The sequence below is a fragment of the Choloepus didactylus genome, chromosome 18, assembly GCF_015220235.1.
Source record: "Choloepus didactylus isolate mChoDid1 chromosome 18, mChoDid1.pri, whole genome shotgun sequence".
In the NCBI taxonomy this organism is placed as follows: domain Eukaryota; kingdom Metazoa; phylum Chordata; class Mammalia; order Pilosa; family Megalonychidae; genus Choloepus; species Choloepus didactylus.
Window position 1 is genome coordinate 38,971,588 of NC_051324.1, and position 23,763 is coordinate 38,995,350.

General features: G+C 40.7%; 1 pseudogene; it reads left to right on the forward strand.

Moving 5' to 3' along the window:
* The first annotated feature begins 4,235 nt into the window (after positions 1-4,235).
* Positions 4,236-5,031, forward strand: LOC119514560 (annotated as a pseudogene).
* The last annotated feature ends 18,732 nt before the right edge of the window (positions 5,032-23,763 follow it).

A 23,763-nucleotide genomic window follows, 5' to 3' on the forward strand; every position in this document is an offset into this window, starting at 1 on the left:
ATAACCTAACAATTGCACCCCTGGGCAGAAACTGTTAAGTATCTACCTAAGGAGTAAGGTGTAAATGCTCATCGCAACATAGTTGGTAATAGCAAAAATAAGGTTTTTGAAACAACTTAGTGTTCATTGACAGGACAATGGAGAAATAAAATATGGCATATTTCTACAATGGAATACTGTATGGCAGAAAAAGCTACAAATATCAACATTGATGCATCTCAAAAATGTATTTATTGAGGAAGGAAAAAGCCACCTATGGGTAGAGAAGGGTTCAAACTGTATGATTCCCTTTATATAGAGTTTTAAAACACCCACAATACTATAAGTTCCTTAGGAATGCATACATATGTTTAAAACTATAAAAACAAGCATGGATTCAACTTGGCTTTATAAACAACACATTCAGAATGGTTGTTATCTCGGGTTGAGGAGGAACGAGGAAGGGGAGAGAGGCATATAGAATCGAGAGGCGACACAGGCACTTAACTGAATCTATGATATTTTATTTCTCTAAAAGCATTGAAAAGTTTTGAGGCAAATATAAAAAGTTAATGCTTTGGGGAAGTAGGTATATAGGTGTTTGCTATGTCATCTCTATACTTGTTTGTATGGTTGAAATACTTCATAGTCAAAATTTTTTCTCTTTGCAAAATGGGGCCTCTGGTGAACCTGCACTGCCTCAATTACTGACAGTGGCACCCGGGGCAAGTTACCCAGGCTCTCAGCTTCCTCACCTGTAAAAGGAATAATGATTGTGTCTACCTGGTGGGGTGTTTGTGAAGACTAAATGAGATAATTCGTGTAAAATACCTTGCACAGTTCTGAGTGCAATAAGTAAAAGCTGCTCTTCCATTTCACAAGCTTTCAGAAATCAATGAAGAGCGAGTCATGATTCACTCGGCAAATATCTGTTAAACACCTGTTTGGTGTGGGCCTTGCACACAGCACCCTGGTTACCTCTGTGAATTGACCCCAGGCTGGTAGAGGCGTGAGACCTGTATACAAGTAAAGGGCAGGCAGTGGGGCCGGGGAGGGAGTGAAGGGTGGAGGGTGGGGGGTGGGCGGTGCTGCAACCTAGGTTAGTACTAGGTGGGGAAGAGGTCAATGTTAATGGATTTAACTCTACTTGTGGGAAAACGGAACAGACCCCTATTTCTCTTCCTGAATTTGACATTGACCAAAATAAAATCTATTGCTTCAGGACAATTGCTGCAGAACAAAACACCCCAAAACTTAATGGCTTCAAACACAACTGATTGTTGCTCAAGGAGGGTTTGTTTCTGCTCCAAACCTTTGGAGTTTGGCTGGGCAACTTGACTGGGGCTAGAGGATATGAATTTTCCTCACTCCCATGTCTGGTGGCTCAGCTGCAATGGCTGGAACAGCTGGGGCTGGCCCAGGCTTTTATTTCTGTCTCCGAGTGGTCTCTCCAGCAAGGGAGCTGGGTCTCTTTGCAGAGTGGCTCAGGGCTCGGGAAGGATGAGAGCTGGAGCTGGCAGCCCTCTCTAAGAAGCCTAGACCCGGCACAGACACCTGAGCTGCCTCCTTATTAGAAGGGCCCCAGGCTGGCCCCGATTCAAGATGAAGGGGTAGGGACTCCCCTCCTGATGAGAGGGGCAGCAGAGAACTTGTGGCCAAATCTGTTCTTTCATATTTCATTTTACAACCAATTTATGACTTAGGAGGTAGGTAACTGACAAGGGGCTGTGACCGACTTAGGAATCAATGGCATGACATGAAGCATGGTATCTTGGTGACAAAACATGGGGTTCAAACCCTCATTTTAGCACTTACTGCACAACCCACAAGTTATTTAACCTCTTGTCACTCTTTCCTCATCTGTAAAATAAGGAGCCATAAGATTTTACTTTGCAGAGCTATTTTGGGAATTAGAATGTATGGAAAGTGCTGGTACATGGTAGGTGAGATCATTGAAGGGGCCATGATAACCCTTGTCTTTATTAGGTTTCTTGCCTGCCTTCTTAAATAAGGTAATATTATGGGTTCATTTCTTCTGTCTGTCAAGGGAAAACTCAACAGACCTCTAGTACTGCCTGACCCTCCCTGAAAATCTCAGCAATTATGCCATGGATTGGGACAAAGCTTTGTGAATTTATTCAAACTTTTAGAAAGCAATTTAGTAATCATTAGCAAGATTAATAAAAATAAGTTCATATCCTTTTACCCAGAAAATTGTCCCAATGAAATTGATTCAAAAGAAAAGTAACATCTCTATACACCAAGTTCTTTATTACCATTTTCCCCAGAGCAGCTAAAAATAAAAATATAACTTCAATGTCCAATAGTAAGGGAACAGCTAAATTATGGCACAAATAAATACTTGCTGAAATACAGTGCAATTCCAAAAATGACCATTATTATTACTATGTGGAGGCATGGAAAATATTTTTTTTAATAAAATGCTCAAAGAAAATTCAGAATTCAAATATATCTCTACATGAACAAGGATCAGAGCCAGACATGAAAAAACAGTTTTAGTGTTTAGGACACAGGTTTGGAGTTGATATATATTTTTTTTCTTTAAGAATATTCTTCTAGTGTTGCTTTAAATTGAAATCAGGAGAAATTCTTTATGTCATACAATACTGAAAAATAGTTTATTAAAAAAGAGATAATAAATGCCAAGGAATGAATTACAGAGCTTTACAAATATAATCACTCAGGCTTCTCTCTAGAGATTCTTATTCAGAGGGTCCCAAGTGGGACCTGGTTATCTACACTTTTCAGAACTCCACAGTGATTCTCGTGCACATCCGGTGAGATCCACTGGGCTAGACACTGTTCATTCTCCTTTCAAATAACTGAGTAAACATGCAGTCTGATCAGGTATAGCAATACAAGGAAAAGATAGAATTAGAATGTTTTTTCCCTAAAATATGTTCCTACTTCTGGACCTTTTATATTTCCATCTGTTTACTTGTACTCTGACAAATCTGTGGCCTTTGTACATGATCCAGAACACAGAAAGGATAGATTTTGATAAACACTTCTGTTTCTGTATAATGTAAAGAAAAATCACGGAATAAGAGCTGATAGCCTGGGGTTTAGCAGGAAGAGTTACAGAAACAGAAAAAATGTCTCCAAATCAGTCAGAAGACACTGATGGGAATTACAAGTGTGGTCTCCCACTGTGACCAGCTGTTGCCCTTTCCTGAGGAGAAGTCTTGTGAGAATTAATATGCATATTTTCCTCTTTTTATAATGCTGGCATTAACCCATAGGGAACTATTGCTAAAGACTGAAGAGTAGACACAGAAAAAGCCAAATAAAATCTTGCTCTTGCCAATTAGCTTCCATGGACTATGGTGAAGAAGATAGTAGATTCCTTGAGAATGTCCTGGGGCTCACGAGATTTTGTGATGAATTTCCTGAGACCAACATTTCCCAGAATGTGTCCTTTGTAAAAAGTGATTCCTCAGAAGGCTGGAAGGTGTTGCTTGAGAAGGGGTTCCATGATAAAGTAAGTTTGGAATGCAGGATTTACCCAAGATAAAAAGGTCTCTTTGCAGGTCTTCCCAAGGCCTTTGTGAAACTCTAAAACAAGAATATAATATAAAATATGAAAACTTTTCTTGGTCCAGGGTATATATTTTGCAAAACATAGACCAATATGATTTCCAGTAGGAGCTAAATAAATGTCAATTGTTAAATGAGGGAAAATTAGTACTGGGTAGTAGAGTCTTCAGTTTACATGACTGACAGAAAATTAACTTCCACATATACCTTTACAACAAATGAGAAAGTTCACTATAGTTTCTGGACACAAGGTCCTTGCCCCCTCCTCACCCCACCCCACCCCCTAAAAAAAGCTTTTCTCTACACCAACAGCAAATAATTAGAAAATTTAATTGAGAAAATACCATTTATAATAGGACCAAAACTTGCAAGGTATCTAGGAATAAGTCTAATAAACTATGGTGAGAACTTTTATGAAGAAAATGTAAAACCTTAATTGAAAGACATAAAAGAATACCAAAACAAATGAAGAGATTATATACCATGTTCATGGATAAGAAGACTTAATGTGGTAAAGATGTAATAGTCTCCATCTTACACATCCTTTGCTTCCTAATTAAGACTTATTAGCTTTTGGTCAGCATGTAACTAAGGGTTGCATGTGAGGTTATCATGCAGGAGGGTGGGCAGTTTGAACAGATGGAGACGGAACCAGAGTCGGGCACAGGCAGTGGACACAGTCCCACCAGGAGCCAAAGATGGCAGCGAATGTATACTCGACATCAGTGACCAGTGATAACCTAAATTGACATGACATACTGGCATGGATCAACAAGTCTCTGTAGCTGAATTTGACAACAGTTAAACAGTTGTGCTCAGGGGCTGCCTATTGTCAGTTTATGGACGTACTCCATTGCTTTGAAGAGAGTGAAATTCCAAGCTAAGTTAGATCATGAATACATCCAGAACTTCAAAATACTACAAGCAGGTTTTAAGAGAATGGGTGTTGACAAAGTAATTTCTGTGGACAAATTAGTGAAAGGAAAGCTTCAGGACAATTTTGAATTCATTCAGAGGTTCAAGAAGTTTTTTGATGCAAACTACGATGGAACAGACTATGATCCTGTAGCTGCTAGACAAGATCAAGAAATGGCAGTGGTTCCCTCCCTTGGTGCCCCAGCTCTTAATAAACCAAAGAAGCCTCTCAGCTCTAGCAGTTTAGCTCCACAGAAGACCATTTCCACCCAGAGAGCTCCTGCAGCTCCTAAGGCTGGCCCAGGGGTGGTGAGAAAGAATCCTGGTGTGGGCGATGGGGATGATGAAGTGGCCGAAGTGATGCAGCAGGTCAATGTATTGCAACTTACTGTTGAAGACTTGGAGAAGGAGAGAGATTTCTGTCTTGGAAAACTAAGGAACATTGAATTGATTTGTCAGCAGAACAAGGGGGAAAAACGACCCTGTATTGCAAAGGATGTGGACATTCTCTATGCCACAGATGAAGGCTTTGTGATGCCTGATTAAGGGGGCCCAGAGGAGGAACAAGAAGATTATTAACAGCCTGGACCAACATAGCAACATCTTCACTCCAAATCATGTGCTTAACTGTAAAATACTCCCTTTTATTACTCTTAGAGGACTCTCTGGTTTCTTTTCATAAACAAAAATTATCTCTTCCTAAAAAGTGCACTTTGCAGAAGTTTCACTCCTTTTCCATTAAATATGAGTTAGGAATTTTTACCCTGTAGCAGAGCAGTTTTATCTACTTGGTTCACCTGGGAACAAAGAGGTGACCCTGGGGGTCACTGTGTGGTTGCTGGAAATGCTGGTTGCTGGAGAGGGTGTTTTAATGCCATACATTGAAGTGGAGACCTCATGAGAGAAATGGAAAGACTGAACTGAATTTTAAGCTAATGTGAAATCTTGGCAAAGAACGTTTTAATAAATAAATGCCTTAAGAGCATTTAAAATAGGCTTCCATATTTCAAAATATTAAATGTAACATGACAGATTTAATGTGTTTGATATTGTGTTTAGGAAGGAAGGGCCAGACCTTGGAACCTTCGACACCTGCTCTTCACGAAGCTTTGCAGGACTGCTTGAATCCTTGTAGGCCTAGACATGGGTCCAAAAGGAGTGTTGCTCTGTAAAGCCATTTGGCATCACTGACCAATTGCATCCCTGCTAAAAAAGCAAGAGGCATTGTTGCCTAGATGAATACAAGTTGTGTTTCAACCCTGAGATATTTGAGTTAAATAGCTCAATTTTCATTGAGCATTTCTCCAATGATTTTTCCAATTATCTCCCAAATTTCTGTGTACTGTGTTTTTTTGGGAAATGAGGCGTGTCCAGTTTTTTAATCTAACAACTACTATTGGGGACTTGCCCACATCTCTGGGATTTGAATGGGGGTCGTGTCCCATTTTACTGTCTTTTAAGTTTACATTTAACGTGTTTCTCTTCTCTGCTCCCCTTGCCTACTGGGGACTCCTCTTTGGCCCCTTAAAGTTTGCTGCTTAGAGTGGAAATACAGCAGGCAGGTGATCATGCTGCATGTTCTTTCTGGACCTCTGGCAAAGGGAGTGGTTGGTGAAGGGCATCACTACCTTGGATCTGCAAGGCTGGGTGTTTTCGGTACCTGCTATCCGCAGCTCTCCACTGCTATTGGAATAATTTGCCAGTGCACTAATATCTTTGGAGATAAATTTGTTAGCATGTTACTAAATGTTAATTTTCTTTTGCAGAAAATACAGTGCCATGACTGATTTAACTATTAATATTTAAAATATTCCATTCCTTACCTCTCTCTCATTTGCTTTTGCCCACAGCCTATTCAGTCCCTTTTGACAGAATTCTGCAAAATGTGTGTCACCCACTATTAAGATATGTTTGTATTGATTTCTTTCTGGTGGTAGCTTGTCATAAAATGTGTGTAGAAGGCAGGTATTTTATGATAAAATTGTTGTGTAGTGCATGATTTGTGTGGAATTCAGAAGAAAACCCCGATTCAGTGATTAACAATGCCAAAAAAAGGCAAGTAAGTAGCCATTTTGTTCAAAAGACAGTGGTGCTATTTCTCTTTTGTGGCCTTTTAGACTTCGTTGCCCTAAAATTCTATTATATTGGGAACCCATTTTCTACCTGGTCTTTCTTGAAAGGGTTTTTTTTCTACTTTAAACATTTTCTAAATAAAATTATATATTTCAAGAAGAAGAAGAAAAAAGACATATTATCTCTCTTCTCACCCTTACATTCTTTTGTTCTTGTAAATGTCCCCAAAGAAAGTATCAGCTCTTTCATTATCAGAACATCTTTTACCTGTCCTAGCAAGTCTCTCCTGAGACACATTTTAGAGCTTTATCTAATGATCCCTAGTAATGACCTGGTGGTTGTTTGTAAGGTTTCTAGGAAAGTGAATGTGCTGGTTTGTATGTATATTATGTCCCCCAGAAAAAGCCATATTCTTTAATGCAATCTTATGGGAGCAGATGTATTAGTGTTGGTTAGGTTGGAATCTTTGGATTAGGCTGTTTCTATGGAGATGTGACCCACCCAACTGTGAGTGTCAACTTTGATTAGGGTGTGACCTCTTGATTGACTGTTTCCATGGAAATGTGGCCTGAATGGGTGAGTCTTGATGAATTCACTGGAGCCCTATAAAAAGAGCTCACATACAGAGGGACCTCAGAGCAACTGACAGTGACATTTTGAAGAATACCTGCAGCTGAGGGACACATTTTGAAGACGGCCATGGAAAGCTGACACTGACATTTTGGAAAACGCCATTTTGAAACGCAACCTAGGAGCAAGCAGACGCCAGCCATGTGCCTTCCCAGCTAACAGAGGTTTTCAGACATCATCAGCCATCCTTCAGTGAAGGGACCCTATTGTTGATACCTTACCTTGGACACGTAATGGCCTTAAGACTGTAACTTTGTAACCAAATAAACACCCTTTATAAAAGCCAATCCATTTCTGGTATTTTGCATAATGGCAGCATTAGCAAATCGGAACAGTGCAAAAAGCCCCCAAAGCATATTAGTGAAATGTCAGATTCTAAGAGAGGCACGTGGAACTTATTTGCATCTTCCAACTCCTAGGTGTCTCTTTGGATAGCTTAGCTAGAAAAGGTTTTCATTATGCTCGAAATTGCCCAATTTAATTTAACTCAATGTAAAATTGAACTCAATGTAAATGTAAATCAATTAGATGTAAATTACTGGCTCAGGACAATTCTACCAGCAGCCACATTAATGCAACATCTGACACAAGACTCAACCCCGGGCCATGGAGGTGAACAAGTGACAGTGCTTCGTTACTCTGGCCTGTGATTGGTCCTTGGTGTGGAAACAAGACCAACACTTGGATGGGCAGTCTTTCCCCATGTAGGAAAGAATAAAGCTAACAAGAAAAGAGCAGCAGAGGTAAGAGACTGATAGTATTTGAACCCCTGGGTCTAGTCACTCCTGTACTTTTGTGGATTGAGTATATGAGTCAATAAAGGTCTCCTTTTTTGCTTCAATTAATTCAGCATGACCTTCTGTCTCTTGCAACCAAAAATCCTTACAATAACTGAGAAAGGATCAAATCAGGTAGAAGATTCCATGCTTGGATTTCCCAGGGGTCTACACAGGCTACATAGTAATACAGTCAGACATAATTCAGGGAAGCAGAACCACTATGAGTTATGGGATAAGGGATTATTTATAGGTATTAGACCCATATGGGAGAATCTGGGGAAGTGAAGTCCTGGAGGAAAATTGGAGGACCAGAGAAGAATTCACCATGCAGTCATTCTAAGAAAGCATTCAACTCCCAAAATAAGGAGGCAAAGGTAAGATCAGTGGGAAGTTGTGCCTCTGTGTAGCCATCACCTTTGCAGATCACTGTCAGGTATGCAAAGTGAGTCTGGGGCCCTGTGGTCACTAGGCTCTGCTGCTGGTAAGAAGAAATGGATAATGAGCAGAGGAGAGCTGGGACAAGCTGGAACCCATGGACACCTCTGTATCTGTCTGTTGCTGCTTCTAACCACAGTGACCTTCAGAAGGTAATAGCTACCGTGTCACTTCCATCTTCCAAATCTCATGCAAATTCCTCTTTTGGCCACTCCCTACCAAAAGAAGGGGATTCTGGGAGATGTAGTTTCCAATGTATTCAAGTTGACACATTGCAGATTAGTACACTACCCAAACTTTTACCCAGGCAGCCACACACTGAGAACCTCATGACCTAATTTTGCAGTGAAGAGCCAGATGTTACCAGCACTTGATTTGTCCAGGTGTTCTGCAGTAGTCTGCCCCCGAATAATTTGTTGCTCTTCTCATTGGGTAATTTTTTTCGCAGACTTCCAGGCTCCCAGCCTCTGAAACCCCCTTCCCTGTAGCCAAAAGCCCTCCCTGGATCCTCCTCCTAAACCTGTAGGTTCAGCCCTGCCACAATTTTTAGGACCAATTCTAACTTTAGGAAGGAAAATTAAGGATGTTTAGCCCGATGTTTGGGGACTTAGTACAAAATTAAGTTTGCTCTTGGGTCAGCTTTGACTTTTTGCCTCCATTCTAAGTTGTGTTGGCTGGCTTCTGCTTATCTCCCTGAGTCAAAAGTGCTATTTTGATTCTCTGCTAAACATTCCCTCCAGTCCTTCCAGGACTTAAGTCCCTGCCTTGCTTTGCTCCTCCTGAGACCCACCCCAGCCCTGCCTCTGAACTCCAGCCAGTACCAACTGCCCTAACATCTTTCCTTTTATCAGCAACTAGCTGTTTGATTTCTGATTATAGCACACTCATGACATGCTTGAGCAATACTTTTTCAAGACATTTTGAATCCCTGCATTGTTCATAAGATAACTCTTGTTCTCCAGAATCGAAGGTGTTTCTTGGGCATAGCCTCACAAAACATATTAACCCCCTTTTCAACATTTGCTAAAGTTTCTCTCTCCCTTGAAGACCCTACTCAAACAACTTTATGATGATACCATGAACAACTGATTGTACACTGTGGATAAATGTATGGTATGTGAATATAACTCTATAAAATTGTAGGAAAATATATATATAGGAGTAAAAGTGTTGGAGAAAACATGGTGAGAGGGATGATGCCTCACCAATATGGACTAACTACAATGTGTAAACTCAGAATTGAATCTTAGAACATAGCCTAACGTGGACATAATAATTGTAATAGTCCCTAGATTGTAAGCTCTTACAGCAGTTAACTCTATCCCTGAATTGTAAGGCCTATCTCTAAACTTTGAGATGCTGATCCCCTAGCGTATAACCTGATTGGTCTCTGGAACAATGCATATCTCTGAGACACCTGAAACTCAGAGCTAGAGCTCGGCAGATATGAATGTCAGTATTAGTGCATACAGCCACTGTCAAAAAAAAAAAAAAAAAAAAAAAGCTGAAAAAGAGCCCAGACTTCAATTAGTGATATGAATGAAGCAGGTCTGGTTAAGACCAGGGCAAGTCAGGCCAAAGGATAAAGGTTGAAACTGATTGTGTTTTAAAACTTCAACTTTCATATGAGACCAAGGGAATAGATATCTATTTGGTACAGGATCTAAATTTTCTAAACGGTACAACTCTACAGTCGATTTGTTCAAACACCACAATTGCATGGAACTTTGAATAGGAAGTAAGATACGGTAGGTTAGTATAGGCTGGAGTGAAATAGTGACACATCCTAGAGTAATTTGGGCAGATAATAAAAAACATATTTACAGCCTCCCCCTCGCCAGCCCCGAGGATCTGGGGGAAGGTGCGGATGTGTTGGACAGCCTCACCTGGACTGGTGTTGATGATGTCACAAATATTGGGACTGGCGGTTTGATGTGCTGAGCCCTCGAGCAAGGGACTTGCCCTTATGAAGCTCATTACCACAAAGGAGAGTCTAAAGTTGTATGTAATGGTGCCTAAGAGTCTCCCCCAGAGTACCTCTTTGTTGCTCAGATGTGGCCCTCTCTCTCTCTAACTGAGCCATCTCGACAGGTGAACTCGCTGCCCTCTCCCCTACGTGGGACCCGACTCCCAGGGGTGTAAATCTCCCTGGCAACGCAGAGTATGACTCCCAGGGATGAATGTGGACCCGGCATCGTGGGACTGAGAGTATCTTCTTGACCAAAAGGGGGATGCAAAATGAGACGAAACAGTTTCAGTGGCTGAGAGATTCCAAATGGAGTCGAGAGGTCTCTCTGGTGGACATTCTTATGCACTATATAGATAACACCTCTTAGGCTTTAATGTATTGGAATAGCTAGAAGTAAATACCCGAAACTACCAAACTCCAACCCAGCAGTCTGGACTCCTGAAGACAATTATATAATAATGTAGATTACAAGGGGTGACACTGTGATTGTGAAGACCTTGTGGATCACACCCCCTTTATCTAGTGTATGGATGAGTGGAGGAATGGGGATAAAAACTAAAGGACAAATGGGGTGGGATGGGGGGATGATTTGGGTGTTCTTTTTTCACTTTTATTTTTTATTCTTGTTCTGGTTCTTTCTGATGTAAGGAAAATGTTCAGAGATAGATTGTGGTGATGAACGCATAACTATGTTATCATACTGTGGACAGTGGATTGTATACCATGGATGATTGTATGGTGTGTGAATGTACTTCAATAAAACTGAATTTAATTTAAAAAAAAAAAAAAAAAAAGATACCTGTCCTGGCAAATGTCAAACGACTGCATGACAAGGACCTTTTGTGATCACTCACAAATATTTTTAATGGTGGCTGTGGTATTCAAGAATGCCAAGGGTGTTAATTTAATACCTGCTCTGTTGCCACCTTCCATCCACCTCTTATTATACCTGATGACCCCGATGCCTCCTGTTTTACTAAACAACTGCCTGTCATCACTTGCCCTGCTCCCCAGAGTCCACATTCTGCCTGCCAAACTGGACTGCCTCCCAGCACCCATCCTGTGGGCTGCCTTCCCAGGGCACTCCCTGCCCTCATGGGTGTGTCAAGTGCTAGTTCATCTCCACTCCCACTGTGCCTTGATTCTGTAAGGCTGTGATGACCTTCATAACCAATAACACAGCACTAGATATATGACTCATGGAAATAGATTTAGATACCTCTGCTTTCTCTAGGGAGATATATCAGGAGAAAATAACAGTGTCTGTGAGATATTCTCAGATCATTCAATCATGTCATAGGAGCCTTCCTAAACTCTACCAAGTCCAGCAAGAATATTATTGACCGCATTTGAGTCATCAAAGTAGGCTTTAGTTCAAACATATGAGCCAGTGGTACTTTTACATGCTTTATAGTAGAGTATACTTAAACCTGTTTTATAGAGTTGGAACAGCCCACTTTTATTGTTGTAGGTGATTATTGACTTTATAATCTTTCCTCTTATGATGTATTTTTGACCGTATCTATGGCTTATTTAGTGCAGAGACTTTGGTCAGGAACACAATCTCCCATTTTAATAGCATTCCTAAGAGAAAATGCAATATATTTTTCCATTCAACAAATATTTAAAATTTTATGTGATCCACTCTACCAATATGCACTACTTGAGTTCTGCCTCTGGTATTTGCACTGAGGTTGTATGTGTGTGTATACGTGTGCATGGGTGGGTGTGTGTGTGTGTGTGTGTGTGTCAGAGGACACTGTGGGAGGGTTTGGGCCTTAGACTACATGAAATGGATATGCTCTTTGGAGGAGAAACTGTGTTTTAGGACTGATAACTGTGACAGGTTTCCCAACTGGCAAAAAAAGTAGAGAGCCTGCTAGTCAGGGTGGTCCTGGGCCACCTTTGGCTTCTTTGGCAGTTTGAATGTATTATGTCCCCCAAAACACCATTATCTTTGATGCAGTCTTGTGTGGGCAGACATACTAGTGTTGATTAGATTGTAATTCCTTGATTGAGTGTTTCCATGGAGCTGCGACCCAACCAACCGTAAGGTGATAACTCTGATTAGATAATTTCCATGGAGCTGTGTCTCTGCCCATTCAGCTTGGGCCTTGGTTAGTTTACTAGAGCACTATAGAAGCTCAGGCAAAAGGAGTGAGCTTGCTACAGCCAAGAGAGACACTTTGAAGAACACACAGGAGCTGAGAGAGGAGCTCAAGTTTACGGAGACATTTTGGAGATGGATTTTGAAAGCAGACTTTTGCTCCAGAGAAGCTAAGAGAGGACAAATGCCCCAAGTGCAACTAAGAGTAACATTTTTGAGGAACATCCTGGGAGTAAGCAATTTTGAAACCAGAACTCTGGAGCAGACACCAGCCACGTGCCTTAGCAGCTAACAGAGGTTTTCCAGATGCCATTGGCCATCCTCCAGTGAAGGTACCTGATTGGTAACGCCTTATCTTGGACACTTTATGGCCTTAAGACTGTGACTTTGTAACCAAATAAAACCCCTTTATAACAGCCGATCCATTTCTGGTGTTTTGTGAAAAGGCAGCATTAACAAACTGGAAAAGCTTCCCCTAGTTTTCCTCCTATGGAATTCTAGCTCATTCCTGCCTTTACTCCAGACAAAATCAAGTTATTTCTTCTTTCCCTAGCCCCACTTTGGCCAGAAGCCCTGGCACCCTTCCCCTGAAGCCTCAGCCCCTCCAAGCACCCCAGCTGGTCCTGATGGGGAGGCAGAGACAGAGGGGGTTATCCAGGCTGTGCTGCCCAACAGTAGCCACCAGCCACATGTAGCAATTGAGCACTTGAAAGGTGGCTAGTCTTCATCGTGATGTGTTGTAAATGTAAAATTCACAATAGATTTCAAGAATTTTTTCTCTTTCACATAAAAAAGAATGCAAACCATCTCAGTAATGTTTTTACATTATCCTTGGATACATTGGATTAAATAAAATATATTATTAAAAGTACTTTCACTCATTTATTTTTACTTTTTAAAAATGTGACTTCTAAAAACGTTTAAATTACACAAGTGGCTGGCATTATAATTCTGTCGATCAGTGCTGCTCTAGAGATTTGCATGTGGCTTGTCACTGCAGTTTCACTGTGAATCCCGACTGGGATGGCCCAGGCTTGGTGCTTCCAGGCTTTTTTTCTCTGGTTCCTGTTGAGGACCCCTGCTCGATGCCTGCAGAAGACCCAGTCCTGACCTACCCTGGATCTGTCTGGCTTGGGCTCTGGTATCCTGCCTTAAGTTTTTCAAACTTAAGTTCGAAGGTCTCGGAGCCATCTTTAAGAAAAAGAACACAAATCAGGCACGGGGCCTAGGAGCTCTCTGTGCAAGTGAGGGACCTGAAACTTAGGCCTCATTAGCCTCATGGTAAATCTACTTCTGCCCTCTCACCCCCAAATCATACCTAATGTGGCTCTTTTCCCCAGTCTCCACTCTGCCAGGGACCCTGTTCTCCCTAGACCGCTCATTAGTTCCTAAGACAACATCCAGAGTGGCCACACTACCCTTAACCCAGACAAGCAGGACCCTTGCACAGGCCTTGAGCCTTGGAGGACCTCACATGTCACAGACGCAACATTAAAGAATGGAAGGATGCCTGTCATTTGGGATCAGCACTCAAGGCTGGCACAGAACAACCTGTGACCCTAAACATCTGTTCTTGTGACTTACACGGTTCTGTACATGGAAGCCCCAAGGAATTACCTCTCCACATTTCTAGCCCTGCGCCCTTGAAACAAAAAGAGACTGAAGCCGATTGCAATGAAGAATTTGTAAGTTGTGCTTCTGCTAATGCAGACATAGACACCGCTTCAGAGTGCAGGGAGAAGGAAGCACTTCAGAAAAAAAGACAATTAATTAACTTGTCAACTTCATCCTCCCAGATGCCATGAAGATAATAGACTCTTGCATAACAAAGCATCATTTCCCAGTGGTCCCTGGTTCTGGAATATGCAGCAGTCATAGGTGACATCTGAGAAATATTTTGTAACATTAAATAATTCATATTACTCTTAGATTTATATACCTAGGTCTGGATGCAAATTTCGTGAAACGAGATATGATCTGGCAACTAGATGGGCAAATACGATGGCACATTGAACGTTAGAGCTAGAATTTTTATTAAAATATTGATGATTAAATTTTCCAAGAATTTAAATACAAATTCCAGCTTTATTTAAATAGTGTTTAAATGAGGACAAGTCCAGCTCATCATAGAGATAGAAAATACAATAGTGGAGCTCAGGAAAGAAAAACACTGAAAATTTTTCAAAAATGGTAACAATGAAAGTGAGTAGACTTCTGTGAGCATGACCCACAGAAAATGGGCAGGCAGGACTTTATAAAAATTCTTTCTTTTAATAAAGATGAAACTACTAATCAAATGAAAATGAACTAAAAATTATCTTCAAATCCACAGTTTGAAAAGATCATACAAAATCCCTGCAACTTCAAACCCTTCACTCATTGAAGAGTCAATTATCGATGAAAAACAATGAGAACAAAAACTATTCATAACAAATTCGTAACTCAGAAAACCAAATGCAACTCTGGGCTGTCAATTAGCATATGAAGAAAATTGTATTTATAAAAGCGGCAATTGAATGCAAAAATCAAAAACCTCTGGAGCTTTATTTTGCTTATTGGATAGTGATCCCGAAAAATGGCTGACATCCTTCTGGCAGCGTAAATATGTTTCTAGCAAAATGCAATCCACTTCAACTTAATGATTACAGTTGTCCTTTGTATAAACATGGAAGGAAATTTAGTATTTAATTTTACACCAAAATTATTTTAGATGGACAAATAAATTGTAGAAATAGTTTTTGTTTTTATATCCTTAGTACAAAGACAAGTGTTTGTTACTGCTGTGACAAGAGTTTTTCAACGAGTCTTCAAGATCAGCTTTGGCCAGTTAAGGTATATGTCTGAAAATATTTAGGTACGTGAATTAAAAAAATAAGGAAACTTCACTTGCATACAAAAAAAATGTGATTATTAGTACTAAATTTTAAAGACTGAATAACTAGCAAACAATAGCATTCAACAAAGACAACTGATATTCCTATATGATGTGTAATGTTCTTATAAAGTAATATTGATGTACAATATTTAATCAAGCATAATGATGCTTTTTGTGGTAATCACAGTTCAATATTTACAGAAAACAATGAAAACTTTCTAAGTTTCACAGAAATTATTTCCAAAAAATGTGATGCAAGAATGTTTACCATGTGATACAAGTAAAAAATAATTCATCAAAGGATATAATATAGAATGGATAACTCAAAATGAGATTATCAATTTAATGGGTTCTAAAGTAAGAGAAGGAATCATACACAACACATTTAAAAGTAAATCTTACTCAGTTACTCAGTTTAACTAGATTATATTATGTACAAATATCATCTAAAACAACTAACATGTATTATGTAAATTGTTGAGCTGCTAGAAGAAAGAAACAAGGAAATTGAAACTAATAAATATTTCATTGGTTTTACATCTGATATAATAATTACATTCAGTTATCTTTGCTATTTTGCTGGCTTTCCTCATATTAAAATACCACCACTTTATGAAAGTGTTTTGATTTTGTTGTTATGAAAATATATTTGTTCCATTATGCAGCTATATTTGTTAAAGTAGGAAGTTGGAACATATTTTATTGAACAGTTTGCTGGCTTGAGCTTGAACTTTTAATTATTTAGACATATGGAACGTAGATCTCTATTTGTATTCTTTGGGGCTGACAAATGTTCCGAGTGGGCCCAACTGCCGCCCACCATATCTGATTTTCCCAGATATAAAGCCTCCCTTCAATGGCCCCTTTTGAGTCTCACATTCTTCAGAAGTCCAATTGGCAGACACATCAGTTTGCAAAGTCCCAGTGGCACCAATTCCCAGCTCCTTCCCCATCTGCCCAGTCACTGTTGAGTATATGTCGGGATCACGTCCATGGGTAACTATGGTAAAAGTCTCAAAAGTGTCAAACAAACTAAACCAAGCACGTGTGAGAGGCAGGCTTAAAGATAAACTCAGAATATGGAGAACACTTTCACCAGCTTATGAAATGGTTCCCATTCTCTTCTTCTGCTCTCAAGAGATAACCAGTATTTGGTAAGCATTTGAGAATTGTACCAGTCCTGTGGGAAGTGAAAAGAGATTTAGATTGATTTCACACTGATCTTACTTATTCAAAACCTAGTCACTTAAAGGTCTATGTGAACTCATGACTGTGCTGAGTTAGGGATGTTACATCTTAGTTTTTCAAATTATTGATGAGCTGTATGAATTAGACCCTCACCTTCCTCCCACCTCCCAGCCCTGAGCTGTTTTACTAACATATCAGCTATTCTATACTGTAGAGTGCAAGCTCATTTCCACTGTTAAAGCAGCACATCTGCTGGTACAAAAATAAAACCAAGTACATGTAGATGGCAACATTCTGAGCTCAATCACTAATGGTTTAGATATCCTCATGGTTTGTACTACTGCTCCTTTTCATTATTAGAGATCCTTAAGAGAGGCTTCAAAGAGAAGAATTTAGTGACAAGCTGTGCCCACATTCAGAGAAGGGACTGCTGCAGGCTCTTTAATGTCCAGTGAAGCCTTGAATCCGTGTTGCAGGATTTTCCTCATAAATCCCCCATTTATGGAGAGTGGATGGGAAGGCATTCATCAAAAACAGACTAGAAGAGTGGAAGTAAAATAAAAAAAAATGATAGGACTGTCTTAGTTTGCCCAGGCTGCTATAACAAAACACTGCAGATTAGCAGGCTTAGACAACAGGAATTTTTGGTCTCACAGTTTTAGAGGCTAGATGTCCAAAATCGAGGTGTCAGCAGGATCATGCTTTCTCTGAAGTCCAGAGCTTTTGGCAGTGGCTTGCTGGCCCTCCATAACTCAGTCTCTGCCTCTCTCACATGGCCATCTTTCTCCCATCTGTCCAAGTTCCCTCTGTTTACGTAGACTCCAGTCACATTGGATTAAGGCCCAGTCTGATTCAATTTGACCTCACCTTAACTAATAACAGCTTCAAAGATCCTATTTACAAATGTGTTCAAACCCACAGGACCGGGAATTAGGTCTTGAACATGTCTTTGTTTGGGGGTGGGGGGTGGGGATGGTTGTGCCAGTTTGGATGTATTATGTCCCCCAAAACTCCATGTTCTTTGATGCAGTCTTGTGGGGGTAGACTTATTAGTGTTGATTAGGTTGGAATCTTTGGATTAAGTTGTTTCCATAGAGACGTGACCCATCTAACTGTAGGTGATAACTCTGATTGAATTATTTCCATGGAGGTGGGCCCTGCCCATTCAGTGTGGGTCTTGATTTAATCACTGGAGTCCTATAAAGAGCTCAGACAGAAGGAGCTCAGTGCTGCTGCAGCCAAGAGAGCCATTCTGAAGAATGCACAGTTGCTGAGAGAAGAGCTGGAACACAACCTGGGATCAGCAGACGCCAGCCACGTGCCTTCCCAGCTGACAGAGGTTTTCTGGACGCCACTGGCCTTCCTTCAGTGAAGGTACCCGATTGTTGATGCCTTAATTTGGACATTTTCATGGCCTTCAGACTGTAACTTTATAGCCAAATAAACCCCCTTTATAAAAGCCAATCCATTTCTGGTATTTTGCATAACGGCAGCATTAGCAAACTGGAACAGTGGTACATGACATGATTCAACCATCACAGCTGCCAAGATAGCTGGTGCCTTATCCGTTCCAGGGCCCCTAGTCAGTGCAGCTTTGCTAGGTTCTCTGAAAATCACTCATTGTTTTGCTTCATTTATAATGACATGTTTTATTATTACATAAGCAGTGGCTATGTATTATACAAATGATAGAAATTACAGATAAGCAAAATAATATACAGATAACTGAAGATGAGCAAGTAAAATATAATAAAACAAAAATCACCTGTAAATCTGCCCATATTAATCACTGCTGAATTCTAGTGTATACTTTTCCCATCTTGTGTGTATATGTTTTAATAAAAATGAGATCATGCTGTAATTACTATCTGACAACCTGACTTTTAACCTATAATATCAAGACTGGCTTTCCATGATATTGGGTTTTCTGTTATATCATTTTTATTATAATTGAGAATAAGTTCTCAATAAATGGGGGCTATTTTCATGTGCCATGCACTATGCTAACCACTTCACTTACATCATGTCACTTAATCATTTCTATGACTCTGGGAAATAGTTACTATTATTCCCCATTTCACAGATTAGGAAATTAAGTCTCAGAGAGATTGAGTATCTTAAAATACGTCACAGAGTTAGTAAGCAGCAGAGCAGATTGGAGCCCAGTTCTCTCTGCTATTAAAGCTCCGGTTTTTAATCAATATAAGACTGCTTATTAGCATCACTGACTCTTCTAATCTTTTAGGACAAACATGGATAAATCAGCAGGTAGTGGATAGAAGTCAATTGACAATCAAAAGATAAACAGAAACAAATGTTTACAAGTACAATCAAACAAATCATCCTATGGCACAGAGATGAGAGTGAGGATGCGTAGGATCAGAGGAAACAACATGGGGGGTATGTTTTTCATTCTTCCCCTGAAAAAGCAGTGGACATCTCTGAAAAAAAGAACATGCCCTCTGTTTTCCTTTCATCATGATAACCTGGCACTCTTCAGTCACCTTTGGTGGTTCTCCTTCCTCCTCTCCCTGGCCAGCTGTGGATAGTCCCTGAGGAAGACAGAGCTCTTCTCTCCATTTTCTCCCTTAGTTTTCTCAAGGCTCTTGTATCCTACCACTTATCAGTAGATGATTTTCAAATCAGTGCCTAGCTGGATCCTTTAACCAAAGACCTATGATTCTGCAGCTCCAAATGTTGTGCGTTGCTCTATCTGCATATCCCACTTGTCTGAAATTCAAGATGTATAGTTCTACTCTCCCCACCTTCAATTTCTGTTAGTGGCATTTTTATTCTCCCATTCTCCTGGGCTTTAATATCAGACTCATCTTTGATTACTCCTTTTCCATAGCCTCCTTCTAAGCAGCCCCTTTCCACCATACCTTGCTGAGAGAAGTAAACCCAGGCAGTGCCTTGTGCATAAATTGGAGGATAGAAGCAGTTGTAAGTAATCCTGGGGTCACACATCCCAGTAGCTTCCATTCCAGGTGTATCTGACCCAGCACACAAAAGGAAGAGAAAACCTGATGACTTTATTTTGTTTGGGCCTGCCCAGTGTCCCCTCTCCTAGGAAAAGAGTCATCTCTTCATTTGGGGAAAATATCCCTGCCCCCTCATGAGTTCATGTTTTTCAGGTGGGACAGATTCCCTTTGCCAAGTGGAGTGGGCACGTGAATGAGGCCAGACTGACCACAGTCAGGGAGGCTGGATCAGGAATGGCCATGGAACTCAACCTAGGCCAGCGGGACACAGTTCAGGGACTTCTGCTGAAAACAAAGGGAAGAAACACCCCCATTCCCAGTTGGTGAGAGAGAAATATGAAGCTGCTGATGGCCATTTTTGTCATGATGTGGGGCGAAACTAACTTCTTTTGAGAAAGAAGTCCAAACAAAAGAGCTGGACAATTGATGGCTTCTTTGAGTATCTGGATCCAGTTATGTCTAAAGCCAAACAACCCCTAGACTTTTCAGTTAGGTGAACTGGTAATTTCTCTTTTCTGCTTAGACAAATTTGAGTTTCATTTCCATCATTTGCAACTGAAAGAAACCTGTAATAATCAGGTGCTCTTCACAAATATTCTGCTTCCCTCTTTCCAGGCATATGGTAGGGGTGTGCTTCCATAGGACCTGCTTTGACCAACGAAATGTGATCATTTTAAGAGCCAAGGCATGATCTGTCACTTCTTTCCATGGCAACCAGCAATACTCTAGATAATGTCTCCTCCATCAGCCTGGGTCCCATAGTGAGTCAAATGTGGAATAGGTCCCCAGGGGATTTGCTAGAGTCATGTAGCAAGAGCAGGAAATACATTTTTTATTTTATTTAAGCTACTGAGATTTGGAGGGTTTTTGTTACCACTGCATAGCCTAGACCATCCTGACCAATATGAGTACTGACTAATTTAGAGAGAGAAGAGATCTTTGCTTTCTTAATCTGTTTATCAACTTAAAATCATCAACAGGCAATCAGATATTTATTAAGGCCCTAGGGTAAGTCCACGTAATGGGCTCCAGTGGCCAAATGTTCTTTCATTCCTTCTGAAAATCTTTATTGAGCACCTCCTGCATGCTCATCACTATGCTAGGCAGTGGGGGTGCAGACACTACATTTCTGACCTTGAAATTTTTTAAGAGAGCACTCATCATAGCTGTCTGCCATCCTGCTTCCCCTGTTAGGTTCTTACATCAGCAATAGGACTATCTAGCCCCCATCAAGCAGTAAGACAATTGAGCCATTTAAGGAGAACTTTCTTTTTCTATCTTTTTGCCCTCTGTGCCGGTTTGAATGTATTATGTCCCCCAGAAAAAGCCATATTCTTTGATGCAATCTTGTGGGGGCAGATGTATTAGTGTTGATTAGATTGGAATCCTTTGAGTGTTTCCATGGAGATGTGACCCACCCAACTGTAGGTGATAACTCGGATGAGATAATTTCCATGGAGGAGTGAACCTGCCCATTCAGCATGGGCCTTGATTAGTTTATTAGAGCACTATATAAGCTTAGACAGAAGGAGTGAGCTAGCTGTAGCTGAGACAGAAAGTTTGAAGACGGCCATTGGAAGCTGATGCAGACATTTTGGAGAACCTGGGAGCAAGCAGATGCCAGCCATATGCCTTCCCAGCTAATAGAGGTTTTCCGGATGCCAATGGCCTTTTTCCAGTGAAGGCACCCTTTGTTGATGGACACTTTATAGCCTTAAGACTGTAACTGTGTAACCAAATAAACCCCCTTTATAAAAGCCAGTCCATTTCTGGTGTTTTGCATTCCGGCAGCATTAGCAAACCAGAACACCCTCCTTCTCACTAATATAGTGTTTAAGAGAACAGGCTCTAGCATCCAGCCAGCCAGATTCATATCCAGCTCTACCATGTACTTGCTTTGGGACCTGGGCAAGTTACTTAATTCCTATGTGCTCCATTTCCTCATCTATAAAATGGGAATACAAATAGTACCCACCTCAGATGGTGGTTATGAAAATCAAATGAGATATTTCTTATATACCTTTAGTTCAATGCCAGACACAGAATAAATGCTGAATAAATGTTAATTATCATTTATTCGTGCTTGCTGTTCAAAGCTCCCGATTTACCCTGTGAGGCTGGCATACCCAGACCACTTGTGGGAGTTATAGTCAAGGATTCCCCATGTTCTCCATTTGCTTATGGTTTGCCTCACACTTCTTGCCTCTCTCAGCCAGAGACCTTTACTAGCCCACAGCCACTTGGGAGCACCCATGAGTTAGGCCTGACCTGCTCTTCCTGACAGGTGTTTCAGTTTCCAGCCAGCATAATACAGTCAGAACCTTTCACTTTCACATCCAGCCGGAGCCGGGGCACTGAGCGCGTCCTCCCAGACACTTGGCGCGAAGCTGGTTTCCAACAGTCAAGAGGCAATAAAATCACAGCCCCCCACCTCCACCCTACAGTGGGGAAGATGTCTAACAACACAGCATCCCAACCTCTGTGGAGGCAATTTCCTGCCATATCAGCAGTGCTTGTAAGAGCGACTGGATTAATTTTTCAGAGTTTCCCTTCACTCTCGAGTTTCCCCGAAGGCCTTCCTGTGAGCTCCACACTTCCATGAAACATGAGTCACCCTTCTGTGGAACCAGAAAACAAAGGCGGCAAATATGAGACAGTTCCTTTCAAAATGATGCTGGAGGCAGATGTCAGGATGCTGAAAGTTGTCACATAATACACAATGGACAAATGTGGTGAAACAAACTCTTTCTAGGTGATATTAAGCAAGATTTTTTTGCCACGTGAATCACAACTGTTATAATAAAAGCTAGAATATTTTTAAAATGCTGCTGAAATAAAGTGCAGAAAGGAAAATTGGAGGGCACATTTGCAGAGCAATATTCTTTTGTATTTTTGTCTGTCTCTGTTTTTAGGATTTCCATTTTTTCATTAATGTGCAGTAAGAACTTAAAGTCACTTTAGAAGAAATCTGAATGTAGAATCCTTCCAGATGATAACAGTCTTCTTCGAATCATTCATAGTTGTCCTAACTAAATCTAAGTGCAATGATTTTTTGTTTTTTAAGCAGCTCTCCCTGATTGAGAAATTCCAAAATCTCTAATTTGGATTTTTTCCTCTTTTCCCTTATTGTATTTTTAAAGCTTTTTATTATGGAGAATTTTGAACATACACCAGAGCAGATGGGCAGAATAATGAATCCCATGTGTAACCATCACCCAGTCCCAGCAACCATGAACCAATGGTCAGCCCTGTCCTGTCCATAGCAGCATCTACTTCCTCTCTCATATTTTAGTTTTTCACCTGATACCTTTATTGAGGTCTGCTTTTATTGGGGTATACCTTTATTAAGGTATGACTTATGTACAAGAAACTGCATCCATTTAGAGTGTACAGCTTGAGGAGTTTTGACAAACACATACACCCTTGAAACCAGTGCTATTATCAAAATACAGAACATTTCCATCACCCCCAAAATTTCCTTGTGCCCCTTTACAGTCCATCCCTCCCTCTGCTGCCAGCCTCAGGGAACCACTGATGTGCTTTTTTTTTTTTCCCCACAATATCGATTCCTCCTCTCATATTAATTTGAAGCAAATGTCAGATATCATATCATTTCAGTATGTATCTCTAAAAGATAAGAACTCATTTTTAAAGAAACATAACCACAATACATTATCACACAAAATAATTAACAAGAATTCCTTAATATGATATAAAATCCATTGCAGAGCAAGCGTTCAGCCTGTAGTCTGGATAGAAGTCCCCAAAGTCTGGGGAAAGGGAGAGAAATGCAGATGGTGAGCCGATCAAACAAGCAATAGCCATAGCCAGGTCTACAAAACTCAGCAGAAACCTGGCTAGCACCCACTGCCCTCCCAGTGCTAGATGCTGAGCAGCACCACAGCCCTGGCCATGGTTGCCAGATTTAGCAAATATAAATATTGGCTGCCCAGTTAAATTTTAATTTCAGATAAAAATGAATAATTTTTTTTTTTTTGGAAAGTATGTGCCATGCAATATTTGGGTCATACTTATAGTAAAATTTTCAGCCACCCAGGTCTAGGTAAAGAACAACGCCATAGGCTGGGGAATCAAGAGGGCTGGGAACTCAGAAAGCAAAGCCCCATCCTGACCAAGGTGGGACTGAATAGAACCAGCTCACAATCCCCCCAAGACCCACGGCACTGTGGGAACCCCTCCCGCTGCCCCTCCCTCCTCACGCAGACGCGCCTCCCAAAGACGCAGCCAAGCTTGGGACCCAGATCCCTGTCGTG